Source organism: Trichosurus vulpecula, chromosome 6 (genome assembly GCF_011100635.1).
Source record: "Trichosurus vulpecula isolate mTriVul1 chromosome 6, mTriVul1.pri, whole genome shotgun sequence".
Taxonomy (NCBI): Eukaryota; Metazoa; Chordata; class Mammalia; order Diprotodontia; family Phalangeridae; genus Trichosurus; species Trichosurus vulpecula.
In genome coordinates, this window is record NC_050578.1 from 256,307,613 (window position 1) to 256,334,888 (window position 27,276).

A 27,276-nucleotide genomic window follows, 5' to 3' on the forward strand; every position below is an offset into this window, starting at 1 on the left:
TTTCAGGCTCCCCAGAAGGGGAATTGATGGAAAGTCTGGCCCCTTTCTAGGCTCAGCTCAGCCAGCCCTTCCATGAAATCTCTCTTGATTCTTCCTAGCTCTCCCTTCTCACCCCTGCATCTAGCCCCACCCAAACTGCTTTGTATTTATTTTATGTGAATGTATCTATGCCTGTTGCCTTTCCCTTCCCCTCCTCTCCCAATGGAAGCTTCTTGAGGGAAGGCAATGCTTTTACTTTTGACTTTGTTTCCTCAGTTGCTGGGGGAAACTGTGTAGAATGTAAGACCTGAGCTGAGCTTTGAAGGAAACAAGAGAGCCTGAGAGGCAAAGGTGTGCCAGGAGGTGCATTCCAGTCTTGGGGGCAGCCTGTGTAAAGGCAGATGAATGAGGTTCTATGCCTGAGCGCCAGCAGGAAGGCTGACTTGCTGGGACAGAGTGTGGGAATGGGAATGATGTAGGGGAAGGCTGCAAAGACAGGCTTTATCCTGGTTGCAAAGGGCTTATATCAGACCAATGGAAGTCTTGGTCCAGATCCCAAGGAGAGCCCCTGGAGCACTGCTTACTGCAAAAAAAATAGATGATGAGGGGACAATGTAGCCTAGGGAAATTTGGGAGACCTGAGCTCTACCACTTAGCATCTGTCTAACCTTGGCCAAGTTACTTTCTCCTTCCAAGCCTGTTTCCCCATATGTACAGTGGGGAGACTAAGATTCTCACTGCCTACCTCCCATGGCTTTAGTGAGCTGATGAATGCAATGCACCTCATAACAACAAGGCTTAACCTATCATAAGATCATTGACTTAGAGCTGGGAAGGACTTTGGAAGTCATCAGATCCCTTCATTTTACATATGAGGAAACTGAGGCATAAAAGGTAAAATTATTTGCCCAACATCACAAAGCTGGTAAATGTCTGGGGCAGGATTCAAATTCAGGTCTTCCTAACTCCAAGTCTTGTGTTCAATCCACTACTACTACCCTGCCTTTCAATGCAATGCAATTCAATAAACATTTATTGAGAGGAAGGGAGACCAAGTGGTTAGGGGGCCTACTTCTTCAGATCACAAAGCCTGGGTTCAAATTCTGCCTCTGACACACACTGGCTGTGTGAGCCTGGGCAAGTCACATGACCAGCTCATCTACCACATACTTCTTTGATGATTTCTTTTCCTTTTGTTCTTCTGGTTGTCCTCCTGGTTGCAGGTTCTAGCCTGCTCCTACACAGGCCTTTGTTGGTTAAAACCAGAGTTGGGTTAGTAGAGATGTGCATATGGAATCCCTCTCCAATTTTTACAGCCCAGAGAGCATTTCTAAGACCATTTCTCCTGGCACTCAGTCAGCAATCTGACTTTTTCATAAATCTGTGTATAACATTAATCTGTACGATAAGAACATATCGTATCCAAAAATATGCTGTGATTCTGGAGAAGAAAATGTTTAGTGAAGACTAGCATATGCCTGGGCTGGTTAGGAGGGGATCTAACGGACATTCAAGAAATAGACTGACGGTGAAGCCACGCATTTCGAGAGAGACCTGAGGAGACATGAAGGCTCACAGGATGCTTTCTTGGTTCTAAAGCCTTCTTGCTCACGTCAGCTCCTAAGAGCTCACTCCAAAGAGGATATGTCAGACCCAGCTACTCAGCGACTGTCACATGGGGCATCTTGGTAGGCAGTACCAGAACAGAAGCCCAGCACCACCCGAGGGACCAGGAGATCAAGGCAAAGCCAAGGTGTTCGGCTGTTGGCCATGATTGAAAGTGAAAAGAAAGTCTAGGAGCCAGTGGATCAGCAAGGAAACTGAGGCTTGCCAGGTCAAAGAAGAAAAGGAAGGGATTGAGCATCTAGTTAGAGTCAGGAAGAAGAGTTTCTCAGGTACTTACTAGCATCTTGACCCTGAACAAGTCCCTTGACCCGTCTGTGCCTTCATTTCCTCATCTGGAAAATGGGGATAATATGAACACCTTCCTCTCAAGGTTGTCCTGAGAACCACATAAGATAATATAGCTGTAAGATAAAAGGCACTGGTGTAGTGCCTGCATGTGGTAGCACCATCTCTATGTGGGGAGCTGATAGTGACTTTGTAAGACAGATTAGCAGGACTTGTGTATATACAAAAGTACTCCTAATATTGGTTGTGCTCCCTAAGAAGCAGGAGATGTCAGGAGTTCAGAGAAATGTGGGAAGATTTACATGGACTGATGCAAAGAGAAGGTAGCTGCACCAGCTTTCTTTGTAGCTGCACCTTTCTTTGTACAGATGGAAAAAAAAAAAACCATTGAAATGAAGCATTGTCCTGAGCACTTGTAATGTCTGATCTTGGCCTTGGATAGAAGATGAGGAAGGGCCCTTCTTTTTGGTAGAGGTGGGGGATAAAAGGCATGGAATGTTGTAGCCACTCCCTAAGTTGGCTGATTTTGCTTAGCTTGTTTTTTTTTTCTTGATTACAAAGGAGGGTTCATTTTTTTAAATCCAGAAATAATTATGATGTAAAAACAAAATATATCAATAAAACTTATTTTTTAAAAAAAGATAGACCATGGTGTTTTGGACAGGAAGGAACCTCAGAATTCATCTAGTCCAAAGCCTTCTCTTTCCTCATTTGGAAAATGAGGATAATATTAGCACCCACCTCCCAAGATTGTCATGAGAACCAAATAAGATAATACAGCCACAAGATATAAGGCACTGAGTATAGTGCCTGCATGTGGGAGAAAGGGATCATAGATCTAGAGCTCTAATGGATGGCAGAGGCCATCTAGGGCAACCTTCTCATTTAATAGCTGAGGGACCTGAAGCCAAGTGAGGTTAAGGCACTTGATCAAGGTCACAAAGATAGTAGCAGAGCCTCGGATTTTCATCCAGGTCCTTTGACATTTCACTTCAAGGCTATTTCTGATACACCATACCAACACTATACCAAGAGAAGTTCCTAAGTTGGAGGAGGAAGTGGGTGTCTTTATTTCTGCCAAGAATGAACATCTCCCCTACAAAGAAACAAGAGGGGAGAGGAAGGAGCCACAGAGCAAATTTATACCATAAAACACCCAATGGGCACCTCACGCGATTAGAATTCCTATTAGAAAGCCCATCTGTGGGGTTGGAGACAGGGAGAAGATGGACCTCAGGGAAATAGCTCCTCTGGCTGCTCCCCGGAATCTCCCTTCAACTGGAAATGTGGGCTCTGGAGATTAATGAGAGGAGAGGGGAAAGAGGTTTTGGGTATTTTGTTTTGAAAGAAAGAAAAATTGCCTTCAATTTTACCTGTCCTCTGGAAAGGCTGAATAATTAGCAAACACTTGGCAATAAAATCTTTTGCTTCAGTGTAATTGCAAACTAATTACCTGGTATGGTATGTGTATTAATCGTGTTGATTAATAATGCCCAGGTTATAATTAAGCATCTGCTTGGTGCGCGAGTGAGTCCAGAAGCTCAGACATAGACTTGCGGTGACCCATGAAGAGAGTTAATTTCCATGTGTCTGTTTAGGGGGAGGGCAACCCAGTGAGTTGACCTGCACAGCAATAAACCAGGACCTCTAATCTGTAGGTTATGTTTCTTCTCTAGCTTGGAAAGTACTTTTGGCTGATATTCCTGTCTTTTTTGCCTTCTCAGCCATCCTTGAAATGGGGAGATGTAGAAAGAGTCTGGAGAGCCCTGAGACATATGACTACTGCCACCTGGCAATTATCTTGGGGGGCAATTTGGAATATTGGGTAGACCAAGTGCTAGCCATGGGCTCATAGGAGCATATATTTAGAAGTAGAAGGTACCTCAGAGGCCATCTTGGGCCTCTAGTCTAACCTTTTCATTTTAAAGAGGGAGAGGCTGAAGTTAAGTGGCCTGCCCAAGGTCACACAGTTAATAAGTGGCAGTGGGGGATTTGAACTCAGGGGCTGTGACTCATAATTCAGTTTAGTCTTAATACAGTGGTATCATCCTTTAGACCATACCACCCTAGAATGCTAGAGTGGTTTTATAACCAGGAAGACAAACCAAAGAGTCAAATGTGTCCTAATCTGAGTGTTTCCTATACTGGATGCTGCAAGAATCTGGTACCCTGACCTGTGGAGGGTGCCTTTATTTAGAACTTCCCACTCCTTGACCTCAGCCTCTATCCTGTCTCTGACCCTGTCTGTCTGTGAAGATCAAAATGTGGTGATTCAGCACAGCATCAGATTGAGGATGGAAAGGACCCAATGGGCTTGGGCTAACACTCAGCAAGTGAAGGGTCAGTGGGCAGGCTGGGTTTGCCTGTGGCTGATAATCTGCCCCTGCTGTTCAGTGCTGCTTCTATCCAGACATCTTGGTGATGGGGGTCATCTGGCATTCAATTTTTCAACAATAAGTAAGTACTCATTTCCTTGCCAAAAGTGATAATTAAAAAATTAGGATCATAGGATTTAGAATCAGAAGAGATCTCAGGAATCATCTCTAGGTCAAACCTTTCTTTGTACAGATGAGAAAACCAAGGGCTAGAGGGAGGGAAAATGACTTACTTGCCCAGGGTCATGTTGTAAGTAAGAGATCTGGACTTAGCTGTACTGACTGCCAGTGCAGGGACTTCCCCTCTAGGCTATAGGACTTTGTTTCAATTAGCAGTTCTTGCTGACATTTTAGAAGTCTTTGGCAGGAAGAGGTAGAAAGGAGGACCGCAGCTCCTGTCCTAGGACCTGTGGGAGAATAACCCATCCTCAGATGATTTCCCATCCCCAAAGCTTGTTGCTAGCCCAGCCAGGAACTTCCTGGCCCCTCCTGGGCCCCCTAGCAGCCCAGTGAATGAGCCTGCTCTGGCTACCCTCTTTCCCCAAGCTCTGGGCCCTGGGCCAGTAGCTTGGCCCCCATGGTCCAAGCTCAGGTGGTGCCTAAGCCTCCCTCCTGCTGCTCCCTTTACTGGAAGTTGTCAGTGCTAATGGAGCCAAGTGGGGTGTCTGGCCCTGGAGGCAGATGTGGGAGCCCATTAGATCCTGCCCAAGTCTCTGTTTATCACCAGGGGTTTGGTTCTCTTCCTTCCGCGGGTTTCTTTTGCTTTTGTCTTTTGTTTTCTCTTCTCCTCCTCCCCTCTTCCTTTCCTCCTCCTCTCCTCCCCTTCCTCTTCCTTCCTCCTCTTCCCCCTTTTCTGACTTCTCCCCCCCTCCTCCTCTTCTTCCCCCTGTTCCTCTTGCTCTCCTCTCCTCCTCCTCTCCCTCCTCCTCCTTCTCTTCCCCCTCCTTTCCTCTCCCTCATCTTTCTCCTTCTCCCTCCTCCTTCCCCTCCTCTTCACCCTCCTCTCCCTGCTCCTCTTCCTCCTCCCCTTCCTCTTCCCCCTCATTCTCCTCCCCCTACTTTTCCTTCTCCTCCTCTTTCTCCCACTCCTCCTCTTTCTCCTCCTCCTCTTCTCTCTTCATTATGAATGCAGCCCAAAGTCATCTTCTGGGCTACACTGCATATACACCTAAGGGCTGGTTTATTGTGAGTTTGAGTTCTCTTTTCTTTCACCACTCAATCAATGGCATTTCTAATAGAAGAGGCCTTTGGCCTCGGTTTGACTTGTATTTGTGAGACTTCTCGCTTACTCTTATAACATCCCAAGAATAATGAAAGTATAATAATATCTCATGTTTCTCTGGCATGCCAATCACAAGAGCTCTGTGTACTGTGTAGTACAGCTATATAATCTCTGTTACAGCCAGTAGGAAACTGAGGCCGGGGCGGGGGGAGCCCTCTTGACTCCAAGTCTAGGGTGCAGAGTGGGAGCCCCTATGGGAACAAGAGGGTCAGAAAGCTGAGGACAGAGATGGTCTGCAGGTCCTGGTTTCACTGGGGCTCCAGAGAGCTGCAATGGAATAGAACCGAAAGTGGCGTTAGGGGCTATGAGTTTGAATCCTGAATTTGCTCCCTAATGCTTATGTGACCTGGAGCCTTTCTTTCCCTTCACTGGGGCTCAGTCAGTAAATGAAGGAGATAGTCTAGGAGATACCCAAGATCCCTTCCCAGCTCTGACAGTCTATGTTCTAGGTTCCATCTAACTCCAAACATTCTCTATTCCAAGGGCTCTTTCAGCTATGTGATTCAAGCTCCAATGTTCTGAGTTCTCTTCTAACTTCAATACTCTTTGGTCTAAGGGCCTTTCAGATCTTAATAGTCTAAGTTCTAATATCCCATGTTCTAAGCTCCTTTCTACCTCTGACATTTGCTATTCTAAGGTTCCTCCTGGTGGTGACATGTGTTCTAAGATTCCTTCCAGCTCTAACATTCAATGTTCTAAGTTTCCTCCCAGTGCTGACATGTCTTCTAAGGTCTCCTCGAGCTCTGACATTCTGTGTTCCAATGTCCCTCTAAGTGCTGGCACATCACCTAAGGTCCCTTCCAAATCTGCTATTCTGTGTTTTAAGGTCTCTCCAGAAATCCACATTCTCTGCTCTAAGGTCCCTTTCAGCTCAGGTGTTCAATTGTCAATGTTCTGAGTTCCCTCACAACTTCAGCATTCTCTGTTCTAAAGTCTCTTCCAGCCCTAACGTTCTGAGTCTTAATATCCTGTGTTCTACAGTCTCTTCCAGCTCTTATTTGGCATTCTGCAGTCCTCCCAGCTCTGAAATGATCTAAGGTACTTCTAAGTTGCTACATTCTGCATTCTCAAAGTCCCTTCTGGCTTTGACATGCTACTCTAACTTCTAAAGTCCCTTTTGGTTTTGATCTTCCATCTTCTAAAGTGCCTTTCTCTTTTGTGATTAAGTCTAAAACAGAGCCTCCTGGGAGCTGGCATGGGAGTTTTGGACTCTACGGGCAGCCAGTCAAGCATCTCTCAAGTGTCTACTATGTGCCAGACACTGTGCTAAGTGCTGGGATAAAATATCAAAAGTGAAACCATTCTTGCCCTTAAGAAACTTGAATTCTAACTGTGTGTATGTAAGAATATACAAGAGACATGCAAAGTGGATGCACAGCAGCTTAACAAGGAAGGAAGGCCTCAGCAGTGGGGGTGGGAGTGGAGAGTCCAGGAAAGATCAACTGAAGAAGCAGGCAGTTCAGCTGAGTCTTGAAGAAAGCCAGGGACTCTTATGGAAGTAAGAGATGAAGTATTTTTGTCGTGCGAACCTTTTGCAAAGGGCCTTTACAACGTGGGGAGGTGGCAGAGGGATGCTACAGCCTTCTGTCTTTCTTCTAGAGGAGTTGGGTCTAGAACCCAGGTGTCCTAAAAACCAGCCCAACATTCTTTGGTGTCCACTATGCTGGTTTTCACTATTAACTCAGCAGCGAATTCTTATCTGTCCTGAGTTTATGGCTATGATAGACATAAGGAAGAGAAGTGTGTAGGGGTGCTCTGTGACTGTTGAACATTATATAAATGTGAGATGTTTTTCTTGTGAATCTCTAATAAAGAAGAAAAAAGAATCCAGACAGGATGGCAGTCCTACAGGAAAGATTTGTACTTCCTTTTAGGGAATGGGGTCAGGCCTAGGATGTCTCTGACTTCCAACTTGCAGGTCCCTCCTTCTTGCTCCCTGAACTGCTAACTAACCAGGCACCAAAGTTTCTCTGTCCCACATCCTGGTTTGTGGAGCTTGCCTTTCTCCACTCAGGCAATCATGAGCAGTGCAAAGTTCCTCAAACAATTAATCTGGAGACAGACGATGTAATTTAAATTCTTTCTCTGTTACTTACCCCTTACAAAAATGGTACTCACCACCACCTGTAATGATCCAGCCCTTAGCACATGTGCCTGGAACATAGTAGGTGCTTCATAAATGCTAATTGATTGACTGATAAGGTTGGGTTAGATACAAAGTTGCCTTTTTATAGCACCTTAAGATTTACAAAGTCTCTCCACAAAAACCCTGTGATAGACATAGTACAAGTATCATTATCTCCATTTAACAGATGAGAAAGCTGCCCCTCAGAGTTCTGAGGTGACCAGACAATGGTTGTGCAGCTACCAAGCATCAGAGCTAAGTTTTAAATCCAAATCCTTCCTGACTCATGCGTTCTTTACACTATACCACACTGCCTGTTTAGGGGATCTCTGAGATTTCTTCCAGCGCTAAATTCTGTGGCCTCACAATGTGGCATAAGAAACGTACATAGCAAGTCACAAAAATCTGAATTCAAGTCTCCCCTCTGCCTCATACTGGACTGTATGACCCTGGGAAAGTCCCTCTTCCTCTCATTGTACCAAGCAACTAAAGCTATAACAACTACTAGCATTTATTTTGGGTTTAAGGCTTGCGAAGCACCTTACATAGTTTATCTCAGTTGATGCTCACAACAAGCCTGGCAGGTAGATGTGGTTACTATCCTTACTTTATAAATGAAAAAAACTGAGGCAGATAGAGGTTAAGTGACTTGACCAGGGTCACACAGCTCATGAATAACTGAAGCATCATTTAAAGCAGGTCTCCCTAACTCCAAATGCAGCACTCTGTTTGCTTGCAAGGGCAGGTCTAGACTGGGAGAAGATGATCCTCACTAGGAGCTGTCCACATTTATGGCATCATAGGATTGGTCCAGCCCAGCCATGTCCCATCCCACACAGAAAAAGCTGGGGAGGAGGTAAGCATTAGTGCTCTGTTGGGATCAAGAAAAACTGGCTTTCAGTCTCAGCTCTGACACTTCCTAGCTGTGTGACTCCTGGCAAGTCACCTAACTTTAGTTGATCCTCAGTTTTCTCCTCCATAAAATGGGGAAAATAATCCTCATACTACTTACCACAGAGGATTATGGTGAGAAAACACCTTGTACAGTTAAATCTCTCCAGGAATAGAAGTTATTTTTCTTAGCCAGATCATTTCTTCATCCAGGCTTCAGCTGAAGCACCTAAGGTACTTTTGGGGGGTAGGTGGTTTAAAGGCCAATGCCTTCTGATTATGAATACACCCACAAGACCTCCCCCACTTCCCTGATCTCTCAGAGACTGATTGTGTGTGTGTGTGTGTGTGTGTGTGTGTGTGTGTGTGTGTGTGGTGGGGGGTGACTTCTTGAGCTTGTTCAGAGCCAGAAGGAATAATGAAATGAAAGAGTGCCAAGGAGAACACACCAGAATGTCAGGGGGCAGTTCCCTGGTAGAGAAATCTGCCCGGTTATGGAGCAGGGTTTGGAACTGAGGCTGAGGAGATTTCTTCCGGCAGTGCCCAGGCTGGGCTGTGGTTCCTATAGGGTGCCAGACTGAGGCTTGACTTGAGCCATGCCTAGCTAATTGGGTCTGGGTTCTTGGGTCATGACTTTGGAATGTTTCTCATCACAACTGTCCTGTTTCTTGGCAGAATCTCCATCTTTCCTTTCCTCTTAGGGGAGAGAAATGTGCCTGTTCAGACAGTCAGTATAACAGGTGCCCGTGAAATCTTGCCTGCTTTGAATTTCTATGACAGAAGATTTGTTCGCCATTTATTAAGCCCCTCTTACATGTGGGCACTGCGTTAGGTGTTGGGGATGCAAAAACAAAAACAAAAACAAAACCTCCCAGTCTGTGAGGATCTTATATTCTATTAAGGGATATATACAGGTAGTTGAATACTAAAAATATATGAAGTAATATTGGGGTGGTTGGACATAATAGATAAAAGGCTGGCTTCTATTGTGGTCAGGAAGAATGGACTCCAACCTGTCTCTGATACAGACTGACTGGGTGACCTTGGGCAGATCGCTGTACCTCCTCATGTCCCAAGCAGCTGAGATGTCTAGTTTCCAAGGTGCCCATCTGTGATGAGAGAAGAAGGTCTTCCCCAGGAGCCCTGTACACTTACAAAATCCCAGGCCCAGCCAAAAAACTAAACCCCTCTATATTGAGGATGGGGAGAGTGGCTCTGAACACAGGGGGAACAGAAAAGGTGGGACCTGAAGTGAGCCTTGAAAGAAGGTGAGGAGGGTGGACATTCCCGGCATGAGAGACACCCTTTGCTAAGTTACAGAAGCCACAGATGGAATATCATTCATGGGCAAGAGCAAGGAATAGAAGAACATAACAGGCCCAGGCTAGAACAGTGTGGCATCTGGAAGAACTGGAGCCTCAAGTCAGGGATGCTGTTGGAATCCTAGCTGCCATACTCAACATCATGGGATTTAGGGCCAGCAAGTCACCTAAGTTCAACTCTCTTCATTTCACAGGTGGGGAAACTGAGTCCCAGGGAGCAAAAATGATTTGCCAATTGGGATACAGAGAACAGAGAGCAGAGCCAGGATTCTGACTCCAGTGATTCACCCATTCAGCTTTCTGTCTGCTGTACCAAGACACTGATGTGAGGTAGTGGGATGGAGTGCAAAGAGTCAGGACATCTGGGTTTAAATCCTGTTTTTGCCACTTATTAGCTGTGTGACCATGGACAAGCAGCTTGCCCTCTCTAGGTCTCAATTTCCTCCCCTGTAAAATTGTAAAAATGAAGGGATTTTACTGAGTGATCTGAAAAGTCCCTCTGAGGACCTAAGCCCAATGCTTCTGTGATCCTTTAGGTTGAGCAATGAATGCCAAAGAGGGGGAGAGGGGAGGAGGGACATACACACACACCCACAGAGACAGAGATGACAGGGTGAGCTAAAAGAGAGAGAGACAGACAGACAGAGACAGAGACAGAGAGAGAGACAGAGAGACACAGAGAGACGGAGACAGAGACAGAGATGGAGACAGAGATAGAGACACACAGAGAGATAAATTGGGAGAGAGGGGGAGGAAGGAGAAAAAGAGAGAAGGAGGGAGGGAGATAGAGGGAGAGAGCGCTAGCACCGGGAAGATGTGACAGCTGTAAGTCACGGCGGTGTTAACACAGTCTTAGTTTTCATTACTTAACTCCATGTACTCATTTATTTATTTATTTATTTTGCTCTTTGGGAGAAAAAGCCTGAAATCACACTTCTCGGGGGGATGAGCTGGGAGCTGGAAGAGATACTTCCCCCAATCTGCCCAACAGGATCCTTATTCCATGCCGTCTGGCGTGACATTAGCGCCCGCCAGCTTGGGCATGCTAATCACATTTGCATTTTGCTGGCTAGTGGAACAAGTACTTCTCTGGCTGGGGTTGGCTCCTTCCCTGTAGGGATCAGAGCCCAGGAGAGAGAAGTGGGGAGAGAAGGGAGGAGGAGGAGGCCCAGGCACCCCTGATCCAGTCCCTTGCCCAACCTCTTGGAGGGTGGGGATGGATCAGCTAGTCAGTGGGGAGCTGGCATTTTTGTCTCTGAGCCTTGTCTTTTTGCTGTAAGGGGTGTCTAACACTATGCCATTGGTTTAGTTACTGGGTCAGGCACAGATTCCCCCCTGTCCCTGCCCCACCTCCCTCTACCCAAGATATAATATCAAGCATAGAGGGGAAAGGAGGAGGGGAGAAGATGACTTGGACTGAGAACCAGGATGTGGGGATAAATAGGGTAGTTGAAATGGATGGGTGATGGAGAACCAGTGAAATGTGCAAGATTCTGAGACTGACTAAATGTTTAAAGTCCAGAATCTACGTTGGAAATGGTCATCTGATTCATCCTAGATCTGATCAAGTGTCCACACCACACAATACCTGAGGAATCATTGGTCATCTACCCTCTGCTTGAATACAATGAGGGTGAACTCACTCCTATGAGAGGCAGCTCATCCCACTTTGGGAATGCTCTAATGCCACCTCAAGCCAGGACTTCTGGTTCTTCTCTCTGGATCCAAGCAGAATATAGCTGGATTCTTCTTTGGGGGATGACCTTTCCAATATTTATAGCTATGATGTTCCCCACAGTGTTGTTTTGTCTTTATATTCAACATCACAAATAATCCTACTTGGCATGGACATCAGGGTCAATGGAAAGGACTGGGAAATAGCCAGGATTGGGTTGGGGGAACCACATTGGGAATCCTATTTACAATCTAGAGTAAGGATCATTGTTGGCTTTGCTTATTCCCAACAGGTGAATTTGCTTTGGATGACCTGGGAACTGGCTTAGTCAGAGGTCCTGATTGATAGCCCCTGAACTGAACTTCTGGGAAAGCACTGACCTTCCACCTGGAGTCCATCGTTGGCTGTGGAGGTAAGGAAGGACCTCGACCTGACTCTGTGAGATTTGACCTGGTAAAAGTGCTGGAGTTTTGCCCAGGTCATATACCAGATCCACAAATCTGGCACTCTCCCACAGGGATACTCCACACTAAGAGAAATATATACACTCACGAAAGTGATTTTCACTTTACAAAATATATCCCATTGAACTACTTTTTTAAAAAATTGTGTTTTCTTATATCACTGTCACTACTGAGAGACTCCTTCCTACCCTTATTGAATCCTCTTTTATAACAAGAAAGTGCAAGTAAGATAACTTAAGATATTGACCACATATACCTCATTCTGTATCTATAAGATCACCACCTCTCTGCCAAAAGGTAGGGAACATTCTCCCTGTTAGGTCACTGAAGTCATGATTGAACACTATTATTCAGGGATCTGAAGTCTTTCAAGGTGGTTTTCCTTTATATTATTGTGGTTATTAATAAGTTCTCCTCCTGGTTTTGCTGACTTGGCTCTGCATCAGTTCATAGAAACCTTCCAAGTTTCTCAGAATTGTTTTTGCAATTCAATAACACTTTGAAGTGCTTTAAATAGTATGCTGTTGTTGGTCAGTTGTTGCAGTTATATCTGACTCTTCGTGACCCCATTTGGGGTTTTCTTGGATAGAGATATGGAAACAGTTCACCATTTCCTTCTCCAGCTCATTTTACAGATGATGAAACTGAGGCCAACTGGGTTATGTGACTTGCCCAGGGTCACACAGCTAGGAAGTGTCTGAGGCTGGATTTGAACTCATGAAGAGGAGTCTTCCTGATTCCAGGCCCAGCGCTCTATCCACTGTGCCTCCAAGCTGCCCAGATGGTATACACCTTTGAAGTAGGATTTAATTTCCAAAAATGGGTGTTATCTTTTAGAAATACATGCCTATAGCTTAGCACAACAGATACTATGTATTACTTCTTTTGTCAGCCAGTCAGCTCTTATTAAGCTCCTACTGTGTGCCATTCAGGGTAGCTAGGTGGCACCATAATGCATAGGGTGCCTGGTCTGGAAGACTCATCTCTCCAAGTTCAAATCTGGCCTCAGGCACTTACTAGCTGTGTGACCCTGGGTAAGTCACTGAACCCTGTTTGCCTCAGTTTTCTCATCTGTAAAATGAGCTGGAGAAGGATATCTTTGCCAAGAAAACCTCAAATGGGTTCACTAAGAATTAGAAACAACTGAAATGACTAAATATCTATGTGCCAGGCACAATGCTAAGTGCTGGGGATACAAAGAAAGGCAAAAGACAGTCCTAGCCCTTAAGGAACTCACAATCTAAGGGGGAAGACAACATGGAAACCAATACCAAATCAAGCTATATACAAGATAAAAAGGAAATGGTTGTATTAGGTAATCTCTGAGATCCCTGTTGGCTTTAAAAATCCTATTCTATCCCAGGTCTAAAATCAACAGGGAAAATCTGAAACAAGAGGTCATTGGGATTCATCCTAGACAGCAGGGAAGGCTGGCTAGGCCCCAGAACCTCCAGGGTTCACGCATCCCACACTACCTCGGCCCCTCCCTCAATGGGCATAGAGCAGCCATTCATACTCCTGGCATTGATAAAGAAGCTCTCATGCCCACCCATATGCCACTCAGGGGCCAGCCTCTGTTTGCCGGCTGAGATCCTCTGGCACTCTCCACCATTGGGCTGCGACAGGAGGCATCCATCGGGAGGGGCTCGCTGGTGCCAGCTGGAGCTATAAGGAGAACTTGGCCCCCTTCTCCCCTTTGTTCCTCACTCCCCTTCCCAGACTCATTCACTTTGGGCCATCATAGGATCCCCAAATTCCCACCACTTCATTCTACCCATAAGGAAACCGAAACCTATAGAGGAAAATCACTTGTCCAAAGTCACATGGAGAATGAGTGGCAGAGCCTGGATTTGAACTCAGGCCCTTTGACGTCAAACCTTGCAATCTTTGCTTTATATGAAACTGTGTCTGTAGTGCTTCCAAGTCTCTCTTTCGTGTCTTCCCATCCCGGGCATGTGATCTGGGGTCAAGCACCATCCAATCCACCAAGGTGCCATGATTCAGATTCAGATGAGTTACTCTGGTCTGTCAAACTGATCTTCACACCAGCACTCATGAGTGGGCCATCACCGGATCTGAGCCTTGGGATTTACACAAATAGAGGGAGTTTGGAGAGGAAAACCGGGTTTCCTTTTTGGCCAGAAGTGCTCTGGAGCCACGTTTCCTTCTTAGTTCAAGGCCCCTTTTCACTGCCTCACTGATTTGTGTCCTGAACAGAGTCTGGGGATTTTTTTTATTTTTGGAAAGATGATAGAGGCTGAGATGTAACATCTGCTGATCTGGCAACATCTGCCCGCGTGACTTCCTCCCTTCACACACCAGACTCCCCCCACCCCTAGTTTCCAACACTCCTCCAGGATAATGAAGGCATGGCAGGGCCCTGTAGCAGCAGGCAGAAGCTAGCTGCTGTCAGCCCTTCAAAAGGCCAAATTCACCAGGCTTGGCCCGCAGTTCCATCCCCAAAGCCGGTTCTTCCCGAGCCAGGGATTTACCTCTACCCTCATTGCATAGAATCACCAATCTAGAGCTGGCAGTGACCTCAGGGGCCATCCAGGACAACCCCCTCATTTTACAGATGAGGAAACTGAGGTCCAAGGACATGAAGGGCCATATCCAAGCTTACATTAGCAGCCAAGAGGAGATGCAGTTGTGACACAAGTCCAGTATTCTTTTCACTGGAAGAGCCCTTATAATTCTCCTCCCTTCCAGCCCCCCATTTTACAGATAAGGAAACTGAGGCCCAAAGAGGTTCAGTGATTTACCCAAGGTCATGTAGCTAGCAAATGGCAGAGCTGAGATTCAAATGCAGGCCTGGTGACTCCAAATTTAGTTCTCTTTCCACCAAAAAAAGGTCTTTAGAGTTCCCTTCTATTCCAGTCCCTCCTTTGACAAATGAGGAATCTGGGACCCAGATGAGACTGGGGGCTCACAGCTCTATCACTGGAAGGAGCTTCAGAGGCAATCTTGTCCAACTGCTTCATTTCATTGAGAAATGAAATTGAGAAAACTGAGACCTGGGGAGGTTAAATGACGTGCTCAAGGTCACGCAGACAGAAAAGGGCAGAGGAGGAGCTGTGGTTTTCTGACTCCAAATCAATTAATCAATATGCATTTATTAAGCACCTATGACTTGCCCCTGCTGTCAGGGAGTTTGTGTTCTCTATAATCTCCAGTGAGGTCACACATGTAAAGTACTTTGCAAACCTTAATATGCTATGCTAGTGTTAAGCTGGAGAAAGTGATGAGCCTGGAGTCAGGAAGATCTGAGTTCAAATGTGGCCTCAGACACTTAATAGCTGGATGACCCTGAGTAAGACACTTAACCCTGTTTGCCTCAGTTTCTTAATCTGTAAGATGAGCCAGAGAAGGAAATGCCCAACCTCTCCAGTATTTCCACCAAGAAAATCCCAAATGGGGTCACAGAGAGTCGGATATGACTGAATCAAGTGAACAACAGCAAAAATTAGTACATATAAATAAATTATATATAAATTATTGCATACAAATATTACATATGTTATATATATAATTATTACACATAAACACATACATATAAATTATTGCTTACAAATCAATTATTGCTTACAAATCAATTATGATTACAAATCAAATATTACATATGTTATATATAATTATTACACATAAACACATACATATAAATTATTGCTTACAAATCAATTATTGCATATAAATATATTACATATAAATATTAATTTCATATAAATTACATATCATTATTATACTGGGGACAGACTGTGAGGCCATAGGTATATACAATATACATACCAAAACTACAAAGTAATTAATTATGTTTGTATTGCACAAATACAATGTAATTATACCTATTATACATTGTGTCTGTTAAACAAATACCATGTACTTACATTTTTATTGTTTTAATACAATGTAACTGGGGGCACTACTCCTTGGAAGATGAGGATGGACTTCTCCTATAAAAGTTGGTGCTTGAGATGAGCCTTGGAAAGAATGAATGATTCCTAAGAGATGGGGCGGGGGAGAGGAGACAGAGAGTACATTCCAGCCATCCTTCGCCTATGGCGCCTTCAGGTTTACAAAGCAATTTTCTTCATTTGGCAATCCAAATCTTGTTGTACCCGTTTTACAGACAAGTAAAGTGAAGCTCAGAGGGATGAAGGGACTTGTCCAAGGCCTCACAGCTAGAAAGTGGTAGAGCATGGACCAGAATCCAGGACTTCTCATCCCAGGTCCAGGTTTTTTTTTTCTGTACTCTTGAGGCTGACTTCTCCATATCTCTCTTGGCTAAAGGCAGGAGTATGAGTGAGCTGAAGCAAGCAAGGGGCAGGTGGCTGCTCTGCTGTGCTGAGTTAGCATCTGGACAAAGGACTCAGCTGAGAGAGACCCTGAGGTCAGCGTCTAAATGATCTAGCAAGAGAAAGGCTGGGGCCGTATCCGCGGCAAATGTTTCCAATAAGCTTTCTGGGTGTAATCACATGCATCACTGTTTCCCCTGCTATGTTCATGCTCCCTTCACTTCCCGCTCGTAAAAACATTGACATCAGCAGAGCGCCTGCTCTGGGGGTTTACCAGTGTTGGGGGAGGGCCAAGGCCCGAGAAACATTGCCTCCCAAGTTCAAAATGCTTCCAGACTGCTGAGTGGCCTAGGATTCAGAAGAGGCCTTAAAAGATCATCTGATTCTACCCCCCTCACCTTGTTTTACAAATAGGGAAACAGAGATTCAATTTGCCCAACTAGTGGTGGCCAAGCTGGAAGTCGAACCCAGAACCAGCATCCTTGGAAAACAGCCAGAATTACTCATGATAACTCATATTTCTCTAGCACTCTAGGGTTTACAAAGAGCTTCCCTCAAAATCTCCCTATGAAGGAGGGTAAAGACTGAAATCACCATCTTATTGGTGAGGACGCAGGTTCAGAGAAGTGAAGGGATGTACCCCACAGCTCCTCATTCTAAGCTCAATGTCCTTTCTGCTACCCACTGCATACAGAGTAAATGGCTTCAGCAGCTGGGGAAAATCAGGAATGTTTTCTTATAGAATTTAGCCCTTGAGCCTCCAAGGGGGTTCTCAGGGCTATTCCTTCTGCCTTCAAAGAAGCCAGGGAGAAAGTCATGTTGGGGAGCTGAAGAGGGGGAGGACAATGCAGCCAGCATGGCATTGCATCAAGGGACTAGAAGCTTCGAGTCAGAAGAACTGAGTCCAAACCAATCCTGCCCTGACTAGCTCTGGAACCATGGGCAAGCCACTTAACCTTCCCAGTCCTGTTTCCTGCTCTGAAATGGGGAGAACATGCACACTTTCTAATTCAATGGCTTGTAATGAGGAAAGTGAGTTCAGAGACTGGGGCTCTAGTCCTGGCACTTCCATGTTCTGCCTGACCTCTGGCAAGTCACCTGATCTCTACAATCCTCGGTTTTCCCGTTCTGATATTCTGTGTTCTAAGGACTTTTCCAGTTTTAATATTCCATGCACTCTTAGGGTCATAAATCCAGAGCTGACAGGGACTCCAGAAACCACCTAATGCAACCCCTTTGTTTTACAAATGAAGAAACTGAGGCAACTAAAGTTTAAGTGATTAACTAGTAAGTGTTGGACTTAGTATTTGGTTCCATGTCTTTCTGACTCAAAATCCAGTGCCACATTCATCGTACCATGCTGCCTGTCTTTGTTCAAAGATCATTTCTCTCTCTGCCATTCTATGTTCTAAGTTTCAAGGTCCCTTCCACTTCAGACTCAGTTCATTTCTAGGGTACTGTGTTCAGTTCTGGACATCACATTTTGGGAAAGATGTTGACAAGCTGGAGAGCATCCAGAGGAGGGCAGCCAGGGTGGTAAAGGTAGGGTCACATAAGGGTTTTTTGAGGGAACCGAAGATAATTAACCTGGAGGGGGAAAAAGGAGGAAAGGAGAAAGGATGGCTATCTTCAGGTAGATGAAGAGCTGTCAAGGGGAAGATGTAACGGACTTGTTCAGGGTGGCGCCAAAGGACAGAGCCAGAAGACATGGGCACAAGTTGCAATGGGTACAAAGCTCGAAAAATTTGTGAAGTTGCAAAATTGAGATTTGGTGTCAGGGGAAAACCTGCTAACATTCTGAGCTGTCCAAAAGGTAAATGGGTGACCTGGGTGGTTGAGGGTTCCCCCTCTTCAAAGGCCCTCAAGCAGAGGCTGTTATACTGGGAATTCCTTTTGAAGACAGGTTGGATTACATGACTGCTGAGGTCTCTTCCAACTCAGAAATCCCATGACTCTACGTTCTAGGATCATCTCAAGCTTTGTCATTTCCTTATTTTGTATTTAATGGCCCCTTCCCTCTCTGATATTCTTCGTTCTAAGGTCTCTTCTTGTGCTGCCATTCTGAATTCAATGTCTTGTGTTCTAAGGTCCCTTTCCTCTTATTCTGTGACCCCAGGCCAGTCAGTCCCTCTAGAATTATACATGAAAGTGAGGCTAAAAGCCACATCATACCAACTACTTTGATGGTGTTGGAGACAGTGCCCAGTTTCCCAGTTCGTGGGTAGGAGACACAGGGAGGGAATGTGAACCCTGATAGACAAGCCTCTGGCAGGTTCAAATGGAGATGGGAGGATTTGATTATGTTCAAACAGGAAGAAGCAACCAACCCTGTGTCTTTGAAGAGTCATTGCTACAATACAGGAGTGAAAGATTATCTATCATATCTAACATATGATCTATCCATCTATCATACCTGTGGCCCAGGGCTCGTTTGCTCTGGGGAACACCCTTGTACACTAGTGCCTCCAAGAAGTCAGCACCTGGGTGCCCTTGGAGCCAATGCTCACCCACATGTGCACCTCTGGGGCACTCACCTACTCAGTCAAACAGGTCAGGGTTTCATGTACTACCCTCCATGTCCCTTCACAATGAGCTCAGTCTCACACAAACCAAACAAGGGCTGCTGTATTTCTCTCCTTGCTTTTGGGCAGCTCATCTCTACACCAGACTCCAGAGTGTGACTCTCTGAGCATCTCCCGAAGGCAGAGCAGCATTTGCAGTCTGTGTACATCCCGAGGAAGCTGCCCAGCATGACTTCTCTGAGTCCTCTGCTGTCAGCAGGAACGTCTGCCGGGGCTAGCCCTGGCGACAGGGCTGGCCACTAATTGCTGGTGGTCAGGTGTTCTGTAGACTTTGCAGCCTCAGAAGGCTCTTGATGGGGTCTGTGACATGAATACTTCTGCCAAGGTCCCCAGTGGTTGACTAATGACATGAGGATCTATCATTCGAAGTATAAATAATGATTTCCATGATTAGTTTGTACTAGAGTTCTTGTGGGTCACTCTTTGCTGGATCCCGGGAGTGGGTCAGAGCCAATGGAAATGTGTGTGTGTGTGTGTGTGTGTAAAGAGAGGATGAACAGACTGGGTGTCCTCCTGGGAGGGGGCGGGTATGTGTTCAGTTTATCTATCCATCCAATGAGCCAATGGAATGTCTAGGAACTGGAGTGGAATTAATGTGCCCTCAGGGGTGTCTTTATCCTCAGTGAGAGTTAATGTTCCAGCTACCTTGGTGTGAATAGAACCTTTTTGTAGTAAGTAGGCAGGGATGTTTTTGTTTTCCTTTGTATTGTTTTGGGATTTTTTTTTTTAACATGGGCTATAGGGGCAGCTAAATGTCTCAGTGGATAGAGCACCAGCCCTGGAGTCAAGAGGACCTGAGTTTGAATGTGACTTCAGACACTTACTAGCTATGTGACCCTGGGCAAGTCATTTAACCCCATTTACTTAAAAAAAAAAGGTAAGTCTCTGGAGTCAGAGGCTCTGGGTTCAAATGTCACCCTTGACACTTACCAGCTGTGCAACCAGAGGCAAAACGAAACCCTTCTGGGCTTCAGTTTTCTCAATCTGAAAAATGAAGGAATTGAACTAAATGACTTCGAGATCCCTTCCTGCTTGAACTCTGTGGTCTTAATCATAGGAATTACCTGCAAAGCAGTTGTTGTCCCCACTTTGCAAATGAAAAAAGCTGAGTCAGCAGAGGTTGAATGATTTGCCCAGGGTCACAGAGCTAGCTAGTATCAGAGGCAGGATCTGAACCTAGGTCTTTCTGACTCTAGGTCCGACACCCTAGCACTCCACCACACTAACTCCGTACTCTTCCTAAGCCACCTGCCTGTATGTACTGAAAAGGCAGCTGTGTGGGAAGGAGGCTGAACTCGCAGTCTGGATTGAAACTCGGGGTTCTTGACTTCAAGTATGTCAGGATTACGAGATCACAGATTGAGGTTTTGAATGGTCACTGAATCCAAACCCCTTATTTCCTAGATCAGGAAAACTTATTCCTAATGTGATTAAGTGATTTGTCTGGTTCTGGGGCAGGAATTCAACCCAGGGCTCCTGATTCCAGGTCTAGCATTCTCTCTCTACTAGAGACACCTCTACGCTCCTCTTGTGCTGCCTTCCTGTAAGGCTTTGAAGGGTTGTAGTGTGGAAGAAAGCTTAATTCTGATTGGCTCCTGATGTGGGGTGGGGGAGGCTGGAGGAGGAGCTCCAGAGGCAGTTTTGGCTCCACCTAATGAAAACTATCTTAAGAACCCTTTCTGTTCAGTCATTTCAGTTATGGCCAACTATTCATGACCTCATTTGGCAAAAAACCTCATGAGAAGTTGGATGTGACTGAAATGACTGAACAACATCGACAATGGTGATTTGCCACTTCCCTCTCCAGCCATTTTACAGATGAGGAAACTGAGGCAAACAGGATTATGTGACTTGCCCAAGGTCACACAGTTAGTAAGCATCTGAAGCCTGATTTGAACTCAGGTCTTCCTGATTCCAGGCTCAGAGCTCTGTCCACTGCAATGCCACCTAGTTGCCCTGTCCTCAGAACTAGAGCTGGTGAAAAGGAGAATGGACTGCCTTGGAAAGTAGCAGCCTGCCACTTCTAGGTGGTCTTCTAGAAGAAGCTAATGACCACTTTCTTTTCAATTTTTTATTTAAAGTTTTGAATTCCAAATTCTATCCCTCCTGCTTTCCTTCCCCTCCTCCCTCCCTGAGACAGTAAGCAATCAGATGTAGGTTACACGTGTACAATTATATAAAACATTTCCATATTAGTGATGACCTTTTCTGAGGGGCTCTCCCAGCTTGAGCTTTTGGGATTTTCTGACCATACTGGGTGTCTGATTTCATCCTGTACCATTTGTTCCCTGGGTGGAGGGAGGCAGCTTGAAGAAGAGGTGCAGGCCTAGAGGGACCTCTGGACTCCCTCAGGGGAACCTAACCTGACCCTGCCACATAAAGCCAGAGAGTTAGGGATGCTCACAGGGCTGGTGGCTCCTCTGAGAATTCCATGGGCCAAGAGCTCTCAATACTTTCCAGTGGTTAGGGGCAGGTACGTGACAAATACTTGTAGAATTAAATTAAATTGATGTCATTGCAGTAAGTGAATCATGCTTGGATCTGGGAAATATAATTAGGAGCTTGTAAGCGATGAGAGAGCTTTCAGAAGGCTGGTCCAGTAGCCATGTATAGTATGGGCTAGAGCCAAGGCCAGGCTGGAGGCTGAGAGGCCAGCTGGGAAGCTGTCGCAATAACCCAGGCAGGATTCCTCTGACAGCACAGGCATTATAGAGGGAAAGATATTTGAATTAATTAACCAGTTAATGAAAGAAAAAGCCACTTATTAAGCACTGACTGTATGCTGAGCTGTGAGCTAAGCATGGAGAACACAGATACAGAAGTAAGGCAGTGTCTGTCCTCAAGGAGATTACCTCTTTCTAGGGAGAAATAACAGTGGTGGCCAGGGCAGAGTTTGGGTCTGAGGAGTCACAATGACAGTGAGCTGATCCATAGGGCAGGCAGGCCATCGTCATGCCTTTGATAGGCAGTGTGGCCTAGGGGGTAGGGCGCTGGACTTGGAGCCAGGGAAACCTGGGTTCAAACCTGGTCTCAGATACTTCCTAGCTATATGATCTAGGCACATCACTTAGCCCCTCTGTGCCTCAGTTTCCTCACCTGTAAAATGAAGAGGTTGGAATCAATTGCTTCCAAGGTCCCTACCCGTTGGACATCTATGATCTATGGTCTTTCCCAATGGCGGTTGTATCATCGATTGAGTTACTGTGCCCAGAATAAGAGGTGGATAAGGATGGGTGGGCTATGGGGGGAGGGAGGTAATCTCCCCTCCTAAACCTTCTCTTCTCCAGACTAAACCTCCCCAGCTCCCTTCACTGCTTCTTATGTGGCATGGTCTCCCAGCCTCTGACCCTCGGGGCTGTTCTCTTTTGGACGGGGGCCTCAGTTTGTCAATTGTTGTTCAGTCCCTTCAGTTGAGTCTGACTCCCCTGACCCCATTTGGGGTTTTCTTGGCCAAGATCCTGGAGTGGTTTGCCATTTTTGTTTCATTTTACAGAAGAGGAAACTTAAGCAAACAGGGTTAAGACTTGCCCAGGGTCACACAGCTGGTAAGTCAGTTTTGAATTCAGGAAGATGAGTCTTCTTAACTCCAGGCTCAACACTCCATCCTTTTTGCTACCTAGCTGCCCTCAGGCAGACACTAGTTAGGGATGCTAGAATAGGGAAGGGAACAAGCATTTGCTAAATGCTTTACAAATATGATCCCATTTGGGTAAACAAGAACCCTGCTGCTGTTACTGTCATGACTTTGCTGTTGAGCAAAGTGAGGCAGGCCAACTGACTCTCCCAAGGTCACACAGCTTGTAAGTATCTGAGGCTGGGCTTGAACTGAGTCTTCTTGCCTCTAGGTCCAATGCTCTGTCCACAGGACTCCCTGATTCCTGGAGAGAGGATGCTTGTGCATGTACAGCTGTACCAGATGGACACTGACTTTCTGTGATTGGGTGGGACAGGGAGAGCCCAGATAACAAACGGCCAAAGCAGGAGATCAGTGGGGGAGAATGAGGTGGGAGCATAGGTTTTGAAATCTGGGGGGGGGGGCTAACTTCACGTGTCAAGTTTTCTATGTATGTGTCTTCCTTCCCTCTTTGGGCCTTGACCACCACCAAGACGAAAGAACTGGAGTCCGTGACTTCTGAGGTCTCTTTCAGCTGTGGTTCCTACAATTCTGGATGTCCTGAGGCCCAAACAGTGGGATCTGTTGGCCTACATATAGATTCAGAATTGAGTTACGGCTGCCCAGACTTCCCAAATGCCAGGCCTTCCTCTTGGCTTCCTGAAGCAGCCTGCCTCTTGCACAGTGGGTATTAAAGTATCAAGTTTAGCTGTAACTAGCAATCAGAAGTGGTTTGTGGTTTGCAGAGGGAATGCAGAGGGGAAGCCTGAGCCAGCTGGCCTTGCAGCCCTGGTGTTCATGGCTGGTCTTTGTGATGCCAGCCCCTCCAGATGTGGGCCTCAGCAAAGGTTGTAGGAGCCCAGCATTTAAAGCTGGCAGGCACTTTAAAGGTCAGAGGCCCACAGATTCAGAGCCACGAGTGACCATAGAGGTCACTGAGCCAACAGCTCCAAGCCCCTTATTCTACAGACGAGGAAACCTAGACCCAAAGAAGTGATTTGTTTAATGTCACATAAGTAGTAGTCTCAGAGCCTAGATTCAAACCCAAGTCTTTGGTTTAGGGTCAAGGCCTCTCTGCTTTATACTTGGTTTCCTTTGCTGTGGACGTAGAGGGGAGGGGAGGAAGAGTAGGGAGTGCCCTTGGGTTAGCTGTTTCCTAGGCTTTGCTGCATCACCACATTGGCCTCCTATGTTAATCGGTATAAGGATTTATTGGGCACTAACTGTATACACCATGTTGAGCGCTGAGCTAGGAGCTGTGGAAGATGAAGACAAGTGTGGAATTGCAGCCTGTCAGAGCTGGGAGGTACTGCACAACATAGAACATCAGAGCTGGAGGGGACCTTAGAACATAGAATGTCAGATCTGGGAGGGGCCTTGGGAATCACGTAGCCTGGCCCCCTTATTCTACAGGTGAGGGAACTGAGGTCCAGAAACCTGAAGCATCTTGCCCCACTATGTGGCCACAGAGTCAGACATCAGCACAGGTCTGACCCTAAGACTAGATGCATTTCTCCCACACTCTTCCATCTCACTACAACCTCAAAATTAGGGTGAGGGTTAGGGTAAAAGTGACAGACAGGCGGAGTTCAGCTTAATATAAAGGAGAAAGTCAGAACAAAACCTCCTAATTAGTTGGATGGATTGCCTGGTGAGGTAATGAGCTCCCCATCCCTAGAGGTGTTCCCATCCATGGAGAATGTTGATGACAAGGGAATCCTGCTTCACAATTGGATAAGTCCAGGTGATATCTGAATCTTCCTCTTTCTTTGAGTCTCGGTGATTTTATTAAAATAAGAAATTAAGTTTATAGGGAAATTTAAGGCTTGCAAACGGTTTCATATGTTATCTCACTTGATCCTCATAATAGCTCTGTGAGCACGGCCCTACAGGTATCTCTCTTTCACAGAAGAGGAAATGGAGACTCATTCAGTAATATATTTACCATCACTCAGCAAGTAAGTGTCGGTGGTGAAATTCAAACCCACAACCTCCTGACTCCAAATCTGGTCCTAAGTCACATTGCTTTGCCTTTCTATTACAAAAAAATTGCCATCTTCCCTCCCCCTTCCCCATTCACCTATTTCTTGTTTTCCTGCTGGCCGGGGCTATGACCAAGCACTGTTGAGCACTTGCCTAGGTGTGCTCTCTGTTAGAAAATTGACGTCATAATAGAATATATTAGAATGAAATATTCAATTTTATGTTTTTAAAAATAATGTTCCATAGAAGTGGCTACCTCTGTTGACAGACTCTCCTTGAAGTCACCAGGATTTTTGTAGGAGTCCAGATCTGTGCCATGCTTGTCTTGGATAATAGCAATAATAGGGACGACCATTAAAATTTAAAATTTGCAAAGCACTTCATATACACAATCTTGCCGGACCCTTACAGCAACACTGGAAAGTAGGTTTTTATTATCACCCCCATTTTATAGATGGGGAAATTGAGTCTCAGAGAGGCTTACCCGTAGATAGCTAGTTAGCGTCTGAAGAGGAATTCAAACTTTGGTCTTCCTGGCTCCAAGTCTAGTTCTTTTGGATTCCTGTATTGACCAATCAGCCTTTTAGAAGCAGCCTCTTGGAGAAGAAAAAGGACCCTGAACCGGTAGATTGGGGTTCAGGCCCTGGCCTTGCCACCTGGCCCTGTGACCTTGGGCAAAGCAATTAACCTCTCTCTGAGCCTTAGTTCTAGGATATTAGTAAATTACTAAAATATTGTTCTCTTTCAGAGATCTTTATTTATGCCCTGGAGCCCTTGGGCTATCTGGGGAAGCCCATGGACCCCTTCTCAGATGCATAATTTTAAATACATAAAGTAAAATATATAGGGTTACAAAGGAAAGCAATTGTGTTCAAATAAAATTGCCAAAATATTAATAAAAGAAGTTCGTGGAGCCCAGGTGAAGAACCCTTGTTCTGGATAACCTCTAAGCTTCCTTCCAATCAATAGACACTGATTAAGTACCTACTTTGTTCTGTATTAAGCGCTGGGGAAACAAAGAGAAACAAAAAGACAGTCCCTGCCCTCAAGGAGTTTGTAGTCTAGTAGGAGAGATAGTGTGCAAGCAAATCTAGAAGAGCCAGCTCTATAGGAGATAAATAGGAGGCGCTGGAATGAAGAGGGGTTAGGGGAGGCTTCCTACAGAAGGTGATGGCGTTCTGGATTTTTATGTCCCCAGGTTCCCTTCAGCTCTAACTTTCTACGTTCTCAGGTCCCTCTCAGCTATGACATGCTGTGCTCTAAGGTCCCTCCTAGCTCTGATACTCTGTGTGTGAAGGTCCCCTTCCAGTCTTGGCATTTTACCTTCTGTTCCCTAATGTCCCTCCTAGCTCCATGTCCTGGGATCTCTCACTTAGAAAACAAGACCCAGACTCAGTCCCGTGTCCTTCCATAGCTTTCTCGCTCCCAAGATTCCCTCTGGGGATTCATTCCCAGAGCTATATACGGTCACAGCTCCCAGAAGACAGGCTGTCCCTCATTTGACTCTGCCTGTGGGTTGTCCTAGGAATTGGGAGCATCTGTCTGGGGCCTTCCCGGCCCCCCCCTCAACTGGACATAAAGCAATCCACAGAGGAGGTGGCCTGAAGCCAGCCCAGCATCTGGGCAGCTTCAATGATTCACTCTCACTCCCTAAACCACTTTGTCTCCGACCCCCCTACCCCCGTCTGCCACTCCCCACCCCAAACCAGGGCTGGGAGTTTGAATTTGTAACCTCAGTGTTTAAATAATGGCAGCAGGCTGGCTCGTTTAATTTGCTCACAGTTAGGAGGGAAAGAAAGGGAAAAGGAACAAGAAGATGCCAGAGCTCCAGCAGTGATGGCATCAGGCTGGGCCCCCCCTTCCTTTCCTCCAGGCCACTCTTTCAGGGCATTCGCTGATGTGACAAATTTGCCCTGTCCCTGGGCCTTCCTGGGATCCATTTGGACATCGGGTATTCACAGCTTTGTTGACATGAATCAGAACTGGCTTTCCTTACCGGACTGCTATTTTCCCCAGAGGCTGGCCAGAGATAAAATGGGAAAGCAGAGAACTGCCCTCCCCCTTGGCACCAGGTGCCGCCTCCTAACACCCTGAAGCTATCCTTTGGGAAGCTGTCCCCTGACACCTGCCCCTTCCCAGTCAGTGTCTCAAAAGTCACACATCTGCCAGCCTCTGTCTCCACGGCCCCCACAAACCCAAACTTACCATTCTTTTTCCTGTTGCCTCATGGCCCTTCGATATACCTGGCTTATAGGACAAACTAATTCAAGCTGTGGTATTAACGGCCAACGACAGCATCATTTGTACCCCCTTCGGGAGTGTTTGCTTCTCAATAAGAGGGTACAAACATAGGATAATCCCATCTAAGATCATGTTAATGCCACTGGCCAAAAGGGAAAAAGAGGGCATAAGTCCTGTCCCAAAGGAGACAGAGATAAGGAGGGGCTTAGCTGCATGCCAATGAATAAAGTGCCCATGAAGATGAGATCACGCGCAGGCTTGAGTATCTAAGACATGACTTCCAGTTCTGTGCCAGGCCACAGAGGGCAGTATAGAAAGCAGTGGGTTTGGAGTCAGGAGACCTGGCTTTGCATGGGAGCATGGCAAGCCTCTACTTCCTTATCTGTAAAATGAGCAGAAGGATAGTTGTTTTCTCTCACTCGGAGGTTTGTTTGTGGTGAAAGTCACTGCAAGTGTGACCAATAACATGCTTTTCCACAGGGCTTTAAGTTTTACAGAAAGAAGGGGGCAGTGGTGGAAGATCCCACAGTGACCAACCCAG

General features: G+C 45.9%; 1 protein-coding gene across 3 annotated transcripts in view; it reads left to right on the top strand.

The window, feature by feature from the left end:
* TSPAN18 (tetraspanin 18) overlaps positions 1-27,276 on the top strand; it is a 236,810-nt gene that overhangs the window by 139,038 nt on the left and 70,496 nt on the right. Inside the window, exons 1-2 of one of the 3 annotated variants that reach the window (XM_036765452.1) lie at positions 10,153-10,210; positions 11,853-11,972. The gene's annotated coding sequence lies outside the window, so the exon portion shown is untranslated. Of the gene's footprint in view, positions 1-10,152; positions 10,211-11,852; positions 11,973-27,276 lie in introns of those variants that run through there. The other 2 variants (XM_036765450.1, XM_036765449.1) reach the window with 2 other exon arrangements.